Source organism: Schistocerca nitens, chromosome 12 (assembly GCF_023898315.1).
Source record: "Schistocerca nitens isolate TAMUIC-IGC-003100 chromosome 12, iqSchNite1.1, whole genome shotgun sequence".
In the NCBI taxonomy this organism is placed as follows: domain Eukaryota; kingdom Metazoa; phylum Arthropoda; class Insecta; order Orthoptera; family Acrididae; genus Schistocerca; species Schistocerca nitens.
This window is the reverse complement of record NC_064625.1, coordinates 40,689,875-40,701,903: the sequence shown is the minus strand read 5'-3', so window position 1 is coordinate 40,701,903 and position 12,029 is coordinate 40,689,875. Positions and strand designations below refer to the sequence as shown.

The 12,029-nt window shown below is 42.2% G+C and overlaps 1 protein-coding gene across 1 annotated transcript in view; it reads right to left on the bottom strand.

Annotated features, from left to right (window-relative positions):
• LOC126215390 (serine-rich adhesin for platelets-like) overlaps positions 1–12,029 on the bottom strand; it is a 267,306-nt gene that overhangs the window by 188,323 nt on the left and 66,954 nt on the right. The window lies entirely within an intron of this gene.

The window sequence follows — 12,029 nt, the reverse complement described above, 5'->3', positions numbered from 1 at the left end:
GCTGTGGATGAACACAGAGCAAGGGCTGACATACAAACGGCAGTCATGTTGATAGGACACATTTTGAGGCATCAGGAAATGGTAAATTTGGTAATGTAGGGCAGTGAGGGGGATGCAAATGTTGGAGGGAGACCAACGCTTGACTACAGAAAGCAGGTTCAAATGGATGTTGGATGCTGCAGTTATGATGAGATGAAGAGGCTCACACAGTACTTTCTAACATGGAAAGCTATGTCTTTTGATGCACACAACAACTCGGACTAAAGACCGCCACCACAATGACAACAATAATAGAGTGCATTTCTGTATAATATTTATGTTACACACTTTAAAATTACATGCACAGCACAAAGTCCCTAGTGACTGGAAAAAAGTGCACGTGACTACTGTACTTAGCAAGATACTGACCAATATCCTTACTATCAGTTTTACAAAGCGTGACTCATGCCATACTCAGCCTGACCTTTTCTCACATGATACACTGTGAACTATGGATGAGGAGCAACAAGCAGATTCCATACTCCTAGATTTCTGTTGAGCATTTGACACAGTGTCCCACTGAAACTGTTGACGAAGGTGCAAGCATACAGAATACGTCCCCAGATATGTGAGTGGCTCGAAGTTTTCTTAATTAACAGAATCCAGTGTGTTGTCCTCAATGGTGAGTGTTCATCAGAGACAAGAGTATTGTTAGGTGTGCCACACGAAAGTGTGATAGCGCCACTGTTATTTTCTATATACATAAACTGTATGGCAAATAGAGTACACGGCACCTTGTGGCTGTTTGCTGACGATGCTGTAGTATATGGGAAGGTGTTGTCATTGAATGACTGTAGGAGGATACAAGGTGACTTAGACAAAATTTTCAGCTGGTGAGATAATTGGCAGCTAACTCCAAATATAGGAAAATGTAAGTTAATATATCTAAAATCAAAGATGATGTGACTTACCGGACGAAAGCACTGGCAGGTCGATAGACACACAAACACACACACAAAATTCAAGCTTTCGCAACACACTGTTGCCTCATCAGGAAAGAGGGAAGGAGAGGGAAAGACGAAATGAGAGGGTAAGGAGTCATTCCAATCCCGGGAACGGAAAGACTTACCTTAGGGGGAAAAAAGGACAGGTATACACTCGCACACACACACATATCCATCCACACATATACAGACACAAGCAGACATATTTAAAGACAAAGAGTTTGGGCAGAGATGTCAGTCGAGGCGGAAGTGAAGAGGCAAAGATGATGTTGAATGACAGGTGAGGTATGAGTGGCGGCAACTTGAAATTAGCGGAGATTGAGGCCTGGTGGGTAACGGGAAGAGAGGATCCTATCCGAAGGCCTCACCTTCAGCCCCACTCCCAGATTCAACCAAACAGCCCTCGTCAAAGATTTACTGTCCTACACTCGTACTCTCTGCTGGAAATATCACATTGCCACGAAGAAAAATGATCCTAATCCTACTCCTAATGATCCAACTCCCCAAGACACCATCCAAATCGAACCCTGCCTGGAACAGTTCCGTCCTCCGTCGCAACGGGACCCACCTCCTCTTCCTCAAAATCACCCTCTCCAAACCTTCCAGGAATTTCTGACTTCCAGCCTTGCATCTCAATCCTTCTTAAAAAACCTTAATCCTACTCCCAACATCACCATTGCTGAAGCCCAGGCTATCAGTGATCTGAAGGCTGACCAATCCATCGTCATTCTTCCGGCGGACAAGGGTTCCACGACCGTGGTACTTGATCGTCGGGAGTATGTGGCTGAGGGACTGCGTCAGCTTTCAGACAACACCACATACAAAGTTTGCCAAGATAACCCCATTCCCGATGTCCAGGCGGAGCTTCAAGGAATCCTCAGAACCTTAGGCCCCCTGCAAAACCTTTCACTTGACTCCATCAACCTCCTGACCCAACCGACACCCCGCACCCCTACCTTCTACCTTCTTCCTAAAATCCACAAACCCAATCATCCGGTCCACCCCATTGTAGCTGGTTACCAAGCCCCCACAGAACGTATCTCTGCCTACGTAGATCAACACCTTCAACCCATTACATGCAGTCTCCCGTCCTTCATCAAAGACACCAACCACTTTCTCGAACACCTGGAATCCTTACCCAATCTGTTACCCCCGGAAACCATCCTTGTAACCATTGATGCCACTTCCTTATACACAAATATTCCGCACGTCCAGGGCCTCGCTGCGATGGAGCATTTCCTTTCATGCCCATCACCTGCCACCCTACCTAAAACCTCTTTCCTCATCACCTTAGCCAGCTTCATCCTGACCCACAACTTCTTCACTTTTGAAGGCCAGACATACCAACAATTAAAGGGAACAGCCATGGGTACCAGGATGGCCCCCTCGTACGCCAACCTATTCATGGGTCGCTTAGAGGAAGCATTCTTGGTTACCCAGGCCTGCCAACCCAAAGTTTGGTACAGATTTATTGATGACATCTTCATGATCTGGACTCACAGTGAAGAAGAACTCCAGAATTTCCTCTCCAACCTCAACTCCTTTGGTTCCATCAGATTCACCTGGTCCTACTCCAAATCCCATGCCACTTTCCTTGACGTTGACCTCCACCTGTCCAATGGCCAGCTTCACACGTCTGTCCACATCAAACCCACCAACAAGCAACAGTACCTCCATTATGACAGCTGCCACCCATTCCACATCAAACGGTCCCTTCCCTACAGCCTAGGTCTTCGTGGCAAACGTATCTGCTCCAGTCCGGAATTCCTGAACCATTACACCAACAACCTGACAACAGCTTTCGCATCTCGCAACTACCCTCCCGACCTGGTACAGAAGCAAATAACCAGAGCCACTTCCTCATCCCCTCGAACCCAGAATCCCCCACAGAAGAACCACAAAAGTGCCCCACTTGTGACAGGATACTTTCCGGGACTGGACCAGACTCTGAATGTGGCTCTCCAGCAGGGATACGACTTCCTCAAATCCTGCCCTGAAATGAGATCCATCCTTCATGAAATCCTCCCCACTCCACCAAGAGTTTCTTTCCGCCGTCCACCTAACCTTCGTAACCTCTTAGTTCATCCCTATGAAATCCCCAAACCACCTTCCCTACCCTCTGGCTCCTATCCTTGTAACCGCCCCCGGTGTAAAACCTGTCCCATGCACCCTCCCACCACCACCTACTCCAGTCCTGTAACCCGGAAGGTGTACACGATCAAAGGCAGAGCCACATGTGAAAGCACCCACGTGATTTACCAACTGACCTGCCTACACTGTGATGCATTCTATGTGGGAATGACCAGCAACAAACTGTCCATTCGCATGAATGGACACAGGCAGACAGTGTTTGTTGGTAATGAGGATCACCCTGTGGCTAAACATGCCTTGGTGCACGGCCAGCACATCTTGGCACAGTGTTACACCGTCCGGGTTATCTGGATACTTCCCACCAACACCAACCTATCCAAACTCCGGAGATGGGAACTTGCTCTTCAATATCCTCTCTTCCTGTTACCCACCAGGCCTCAATCTCCGCTAATTTCAAGTTGCCGCCACTCATACCTCACCTGTCATTCAACATCATCTTTGCCTCTTCACTTCCGCCTCGACTGACATCTCTGCCCAAACTCTTTGTCTTTAAATATGTCTGCTTGTGTCTGTATATGTGTGGATGGACATGTGTGTGTGTGTGTGCGAGTGTATACCTGTCCTTTTTTCCCCCTAAGGTAAGTCTTTCCGCTCCCGGGATTGGAATGACTCCTTACCCTCTCCTTTCGTCTTTCCCTCTCCTTCCCTCTTTCCTGATGAGGCAACAGTGTGTTGCGAAAGCTTGAATTTTGTGTATGTGTTTGTGTTTGTTTGTGTGTCTATCGACCTGCCAGTGCTTTCGTCTGGTAAGTCACATCATCTTTGATTTTAGATATATTTTTCCCACGTGGAATGTTTCCCTCTATTATATAAAAATGTAAGTTAATGTTGATGAGTTGGAAAAGCAAGCCCAAAATGTTCAAGTAGAGCGTTAGTAGCATCGCACTTCCCACAGTCACATCATTTAAATTCTGAGAGTAATGATGCATGTGAGGCCTATGGTAGATAAGGTGAATGGTTGACTTCAATTTATGGGGGGGAGGGGGGGGATTTCGAGAAGGTGTGGTTTATCCATAAAGGAGGTCATACATAGGATGCCTTGAGTGACATATTCTTGAGTATCTCTGCGACGCCGTACAATAATATGCCAATAGCTTCCACAGGATTTTGAGAAGAAACTTCAAGAATTTCAGCGATACGTTATCACAGTTCGGAAAGAAGAATTTTTTGATGGGCCAAACAGGTAATGCTTATGAGACTCAAAATTGGTTTGATATGCCATGTAATTACACGATTGACGAGAAGAGTACAAAAGAATTTATCATAAAAACATCTGGGTGTGAAAAACAGTGCTTAACAGTAACACCGGTAATCACAGCAGATGAGAAAAAACTTCGCCCTATTTTAATCTTCAAGTGAGAAACAAGTCCCAAGACACCAAAAAATGAAAAGCTATTCCCTGGTGACGTCATTGTTCGAAATCAAGAGAAGGGATGGATGACTGAAACTTTAATGCTTGACTGGCTTAGAAATATGTGGGAAATCTGTCCTGGTGGACTTTCCAAGCAACCATCAATAATTTGTCTTAATGCATTTCATGATCATCTCATTGACAAGGTAAAAAAGAAGGTCCACAGTGTACCCAGTGATCTTGTTATTCCTGGAGGAATGACTTCTGTATTACAACCCTTGGACATTAGTATAAATAAACCTTTCAAAGGTTACATTCAGGAACAGTACGAAAAATGGTTTTGTGAACCAAATTGTGAACTAATTAAATTTTCTGCACCCTAAATTATTGCGCACTGGGTTTCAGCTGCCTGGAAATGCACTGAAGCACCAACTATTGTAATGTCACTCAAGAAATGCTATATTTCAAATACTCTGGATGGCAGTGAAGATGATGTCCTCTGGCATGACACTGAGGATGGCGGGGAAGGAGGAAATGAACCAATTTCTGATGCACACTCTTCCGAGGATTCCAGTGATGATGAAATTAGTGAATAATGATGAATAACGCCTGTAATTTACAGTATGTTTCTTTGTATGTCATGTAGGTATCAAGTTTGGCATTACTTTTTAATAATTAAAATGTCACTTATTACTGTAATGAGTAACTTAAAAATAAATTATTATTGTTTTTTATAGTTCATGTATACACTCACTATTGTTTGAAATAAAGTTAGCATTGTAAAATAAAGTTCAAAATACCCTACCAGCAATGTGCCAAAATTCCTTTTTTTAATTAATTTATATTTTAAAATTGGGGTGCACATTACATTCGATGGTACATTGTTGTTGTTGTGGTCTTCAGTCCTGAGACTGGTTTGATGCAGCTCTCCATGCTACTCTATCCTGTACAAGCTTCTTCATCTCCCAGTACCTACTGCAACCTACATCCTTCTGAATCTGCTTAGTGTATTGATCTCTTGGTCGCCCTCTACGATTTTTACCCTCCACGCTGCCCTCCAATGCTAAATTTGTGATCCCTTGATGCCTCAGAACATGTCCTACCAACCGATCCCTTCTTCTACTCAAGTTGTGCCACAAATTTCTCTTCTCCCCAATCCTATTCAATACCTCCTCATTAGTTACGTGATCTACCCACCTTATCTTCAGCATTCTTCTGTAGCACCACATTTCGAAAGCTTCTATTCTCTTCTTGTCCAAACTGGTTATCGTCCATGTTTCACTTCCATACATGGCTACACTCCATACAAATACTTTCAGAAACGACTTCCTGACACTTAAATCTATATTAGATGTTAACAAATTTCTCTTCTTCAGAAACGATTTCCTTGCCATTGCCAGTCTACATTTTATATCCTCTCTACTTCGACCATCATCAGCTATTTTACTCCCTAAATAGCAAAACTCCTTTACTACTTTAAGTGTCTCATTTCCTAATCTAATCCCCTCAGCATCACCCGATTTAATTTGACTACATTCCATTATCCTCGTTTTGCTTTTGTTGACGTTCATCTTATATCCTCCTTTCAAGACACTGTCCATTCCGTTCAACTGCTCTTCCCAGTCCTTTGCTGTCTATGACAGAATTACAATGTCATCGGTGAACCTCAAAGTTTTTACTTCTTCTCCATGAATTCTAATGCCTACTCCAAATTTTTCTTTTGTTTCCTTTACTGCTTGCTCAATATACAGATTGAATAACATCGGGGAGAGGCTACAACCCTGTCTCACTCCTTTCCCAACCACTGCTTCCCTTTCATGCCCCTCGACTCTTATAACTGCCATCTGGTTTCTGTATAAATTGTAAATAGCCATTCGCTGCCACCTTCAGAATTTGAAAGAGAGTATTCCAGTTAACGTTGTCAAAAGCTTTCTCTAAGTCTACAAATGCTAGAAACGTAGGTTTGCCTTTTCTTAATCTTTCTTCTAAGATAAGTCATAAGGTCAGTACTGCCTCACGTGTTCCAACATTTCTACGGAATCCAAACTGATCTTCCCCGAGGTCCGCTTCTACCAGTTTTTCCATTCGTCTGTAAAGAATTTGTGTTAGTATTTTGCAGCTGTGACTTATTAAACTGATAGTTCGGTAATTTTCACATCTGTCAACACCTGCTTTCTTTGGGATTGGAATTATTATATTTCGCCTGTCTCATACATCTTGCTCACCAGATGGTAGAGTTTTGTCATGACTGGCTCTCCCAAGGCCATCAGTAGTTCTAATGGAATGTTGTCTACTCCCGGGGCCTTGTTTCGACTCAGGTCTTTCAGTGCTCTGTCAAACTCTTCACGCAGTATCATATCTCCCATTTCATCTTCATCAACATCCTCTTCCATTTCCATAATATTGTCCTCAAGTACATCGCCCTTGTATAAACCCTCTATATACTCCTTCCACCTTTCTGCCTTCCCTTCTTTGCATAGAACTGGGTTGCCATCTGAGCTCTTGATACTCATACAAGTGGTTCTCTTTTCTCCAAAGGTCTCTTTAATTTTCTTGTAGGCAGTATCTATCTTGCCCCTAGTGAGATAAGCCTCTACATCCTTACATTTGTCCTCTAGCCATCCCTGCTTAGCCATTTTGCCCTTCCTGTCATTCTCATTTTTGAGACGTTTGTATTCCTTTTTGCCTGCTTCATTTATTGCATTTTTATATTTTCTCCTTTCATCAATTAAATTCAATATTTCTTCTGTTACCCAAGGATTTCTATTAGCCCTCGTCTTTTTACCTACTTGATCCTCTGCTGCCTTCACTACTTCATCCCTCAGAGCTACCCATTCTTCTTCTACTGTATTTCTTTCCCCCATTCCTGTCAATTGGTACATTAGATTTGTGTAAATATGGTTTTACCAATCTGTGTATATGGTTCAGCCTGAGGACTATATAAATAATTACACGAGTCTTCAATTACTTGGACAATTTTCTGGCTCTTGTTAGTTACTGGGCCACCTGAATTCTTAATTCATGAAACATGGTGCTCACTCAACAAAAATATCTGGTCTGTATTTTTCATATTCCTATTGCTTTCAAATGTTCCTCTCGTAATATATTTACTGTATTTCATCATATTGTTCAAAGATACACTTTATTGTTATGCTTGAAACTTTTGTCTTCTCTAATTTTCTTTATTTTGCTTTCTTCATACGAACACTATCTTTTGCTATTTGTATATATACATTCGTTAAATGAGTGCCCCATTCACTTGTGCTGAATTTGTGCCTTAATTTAACTTAGAATACCTATCTACTCTTTAGTCAATTCTCTTAATGTCACTGAACGGGTGAAGAAAGGAACATATGGAGAACACTAACCAATAAGATGGGACAGGATGTTAGGACATGGAACCAGGAAATATTTAAAAGAAAAAATTCAGGAAGTTGGGTGCGAGTGCTGCTCTGAGATGATGAGGTTGGCAGCACAGGAGAGGAATTTGTGGCTGGCCACATTCCTAACTTCATGCCAGAAGAATTTCTTTCTTCCTTTGTGCCTATTTTTACTCTGCATTTGGCTAGTGTACGATACTTGCAATCTGAAATTGATTTAGTAGTGTCACATCTTGCATGTCTTCTTCAGTGTTTGGTAAAAGATTTTCATTTTTAGTTCCATTTGGTTCTTGCAATTTTCAGTTACTATTGGTGTTTTCCTTTTTTTTTTTTTTTTTTTTTTTTTTTTTTTTTTTTTTTTTTGTGGAATAATTTGTTAGGGATAAACAAGTTGTTGCCGCTGGCAAATTCTTTTTATATTTGGATTTTATGTCACCAGTACCCCACAACTCCTTGGAAAGGGTCTTCTATCTCCTCATCAGAATGTTAGCATGTTGGGCACAGACATGACTGATTTCTGTGGAGTACCTTTTGTTTATTTTTTATACCAACTCTTGCTATTCTGGCTAAGGTTCCTTCAATATCTGTAACAGGGTTTTAATTTCTTACACTGGTGAGCTCAAGCAATTACTTTTTGCCTTAAAGAATTGTTCAACATGGTAATGGAAAGCCCTTGGTGGAATAGAAATAATTTAAATAATACAGGTAAGAATGCACCAAATACTTGAGGCACAGTGTCATTCCTTACTTTCAGATGAATCCCCCTTAACAGCTACAGAGAACTTCCCCTTCCACCCCCTTCCCTCCCCCCCACACACACAACCTGCAAAGTTGCTGTGCCAAAATCATAGCCCAATTGAGTGGACAAGGGGAGAATAGGAATGAGGAACAGGAGACACTGTTGGGGAAGGATGGCCGATGGCTAAGAGGTAGAAGCAGCAGGTGCACAGAGTAAAAACGTGGTGCCAGTGAGCTCACTCTGGCCACTGGCAGGGTGAGTTGTGTGGAGCACACAATAAGGTACAGCAGTAGATTGGGAGTGGGACATAGAACAGAGGGAGGGTGAGACTGCAAGTGTTCATCAGAGATGAAGGTATCATATGGACTGCTCCGGGGAAGGCTTACTCTCTGTATACATTAATGATACCATGTGCATGATGATCAGCAATCTGCTACCATTTACTGATAGTGCTGTAGTATACAGGAAAGTTTCGCCACTGACTGACTGCTGAGGGGTACTAGATGACTTAAGATAGAATTTCTCTTTGGTGTGATGAATGGCAGCTTGCCATAACTGTAGAAAAATGTAAATTAATGCAAAGGGGTAAGAAAAACAGTCCTGTAATGTTCGAATACATTATTAATAGTGTGTTGGTTGAAAAAGTCACATCGATTTATGACACGAGTGTGTAAGGATGGCAGTAGCGAAGGAAAATAATTTACTTCAGTTTATTGGGAGAATTTTTAACAAAATGTAGCTCCTCTATACAGTAGACTGTTTATGGAACACTAGTATGACCAGTTCTTGAGTTTTGCTTGAATATTTGGAATCCCCACCAGCTTGGACTATGGGAAGATGAAAAGGTGCACTGCCAGATTTGTTAACAGTAGGTTTCATCAACACTTTGGGTATTACTGAGATGCTTCAAGAGTTCAGATGGAAACTCCTGGAAGAAAGAGATGTTCTTTTCATGAAACACTATTGAGAAAATTTACAGAACTGGCATTTGCTGCTGACTGCAGAGTAACTGTATTGTTTTCAATACACATTTTGCGTAAGGGTCACGAAGACAAGACAAGAGAAATTGGGGCTCATACAGAGGCATGTAGACAGTCAATTTTCCCTCCCACCATTTGCAAGTGTAACAGGGAAGGAAATGACTAGTAGTGGTACGAATTATACTAAGCCACACACTCCATAGTGGCTTGTCGAGTAGATGTAGATGTAGAGGAGACTGTGGATTCAGAATGGGTCAACGTGGTAGGGGTGGAGCTCGTAGTGAGGCTGGAGATAAGAGAGATTGGGCTCAGGAGAGGATCAAAGAATGTATTGTAAGGACAATTCTCATCTATATAATTCAGAGGAAGTAGTGTTGGAGGCCCGTGAAGCAACCATCTGGATCCTTCCTCCCAAAAAGCAGCTTCTCTGAATTTCATAAAAATGTGTTCTCTCTGCAACAGATCTTTCTATCCCTTAACACTCCTGGCCTCAATTTTCAAACTTCACCCATCCTGCACTCACAATCTCATCCCTGCAGTCTTCTTCTCTCAACTGACTCCTCCACATCATTGCGTGCTGCACATGAGTCCTCCTACCTGTGGCTGAAATGAGCTCTTCAGTGAAACATTCCTACCTCCCATGTGTGTGTGTGTGGGGGGGGGGGGGGGGGGCACTCTCTGGAGGAGGATTCATCTGAAAGCTAGAGACATTTTCAGTCTCATCTATATGACTAATGACAACTCAAAATTGTGGAATAGTTTGTCATCACTATATACATTCCAAAATGTACTAAGTTTGTACTGCATACTTGTGACCTATACCACTGATGGATTAATGCACTACCTTCTAACAGGTCAAAACATGACTGTAACTGAATGCAATCACACAGCTGGACCATCTTGTTTTGAGTCATTCTTACATAGCCTCAAAAGTTGATTGTTACTCAGTAGTGAAATAGGGATTTAAAAAATGTTAAGATGTGCTATGATGAGCCCCACAGGCCACATGGATTTCTAGCAGCCACTAACACTTCCCTCAGTTTTCACACCTTGTCACACAGCTGAATGACATTTCTTGTGCTTCTTATGCAGTAACGCTATCCGATATATTCTTAACTTGTTTCCCTATTTCGTTACCAGGCACAGTTACACAAAAATGGTTGCAGGTTGGTTGGTTGATTTAGGCAGGGGACCAAACAGTGATGTCAACAGTCCCACTGGATTAAGGAAGGATGGGGAGGGAAGTCGTCTGTGCCCTTTCTAGGGAACCATCCCAGCATTTGCCTGAAACGATTTAGGGAAATCACAGAAAACCTATATCAGGATGGCCAGATGTGGGCTTGAACTGTCATCCTCCAGAATGTGAGTCCAGTGTGCTAACCACTGCGCCACCTCATTCAGTAATGGCTGCAGGAATTGGCTTGCATGAGGAGCTGTATGCTTTGATCAGAAAAAAGAAGATGTAACAGATGGAAAATCTGATGTTGATGTGCCACCTTCAGATGTAATATGAGAAATTGACCCATTAGTCTGAGTTCTCCACAGTGAAAACACAGGATAGAACTAGCGTACCTGCTGCCCTGAGATCGGTAGAGTGCTGCGCCATTGAGTTTTATGTTCTAGTCATTGTACAGCTGCTATGGTATCTGTACTTAGTCTGGTAGATCCTCAACTCCTCATCACCACTAATCCTACCCAACACCAGTTCACAGCAACTACACTACATAACATTGGAAACAGTTAACACTTTAATTTTAGCCAAGCCATGCCCATTAAATTTCATAGTAAGTCCTTTGGTATGCATTAAAAACTGCTTTCACATTTGAAAATTCTTCCCCACTGAGAATGATGTACTGACTTCTACCCGCTATAAACTTCTGAATACAAAGATAAAAGTTGTACAAAATAGGGTAATTGGATAGATAAAAGAATCTACTCACCAAGCAGCAACAGAACACACGCATAAAAGATTATAATTTGAAGGGGAAAAAAGAGGGGTGAAGGAAAAGGACTGGAGAGATCTAGGAAAAGGGGCGGATCTCAGGAAAGTCACAGAAGAGACTTACCGGGCTGGATGAGAAGGAAAGACTGATTGTTGGGGACTGTACCAGATGAGATTTGAATACCTGAGAGCTTAAAGGTGGAAGAAAGGGTAATATGCAAGACAGACATTACACCTTAAACATTGTGCAAGAGTCAATAAGGGCGAAAAGCTAAGCGCATTGTATGTAACAGAGGAGGGCGAGGTGGAGGTGAAAAATAGACAGGTAAGAAAATGAAAGATGTAGACAACTAAAACAGAATGAAGAAATGAGTAGTTACTATGAAGAAAAGCTGAGGCAGAAGAAATTAACATAAATTAAGGCCAGATGCATGGTGAGAATCAAGGACACGTTGTAATGCTGGTTCCCACATACGGAGTTCTGAGAAACTGTTGTTTGGGGG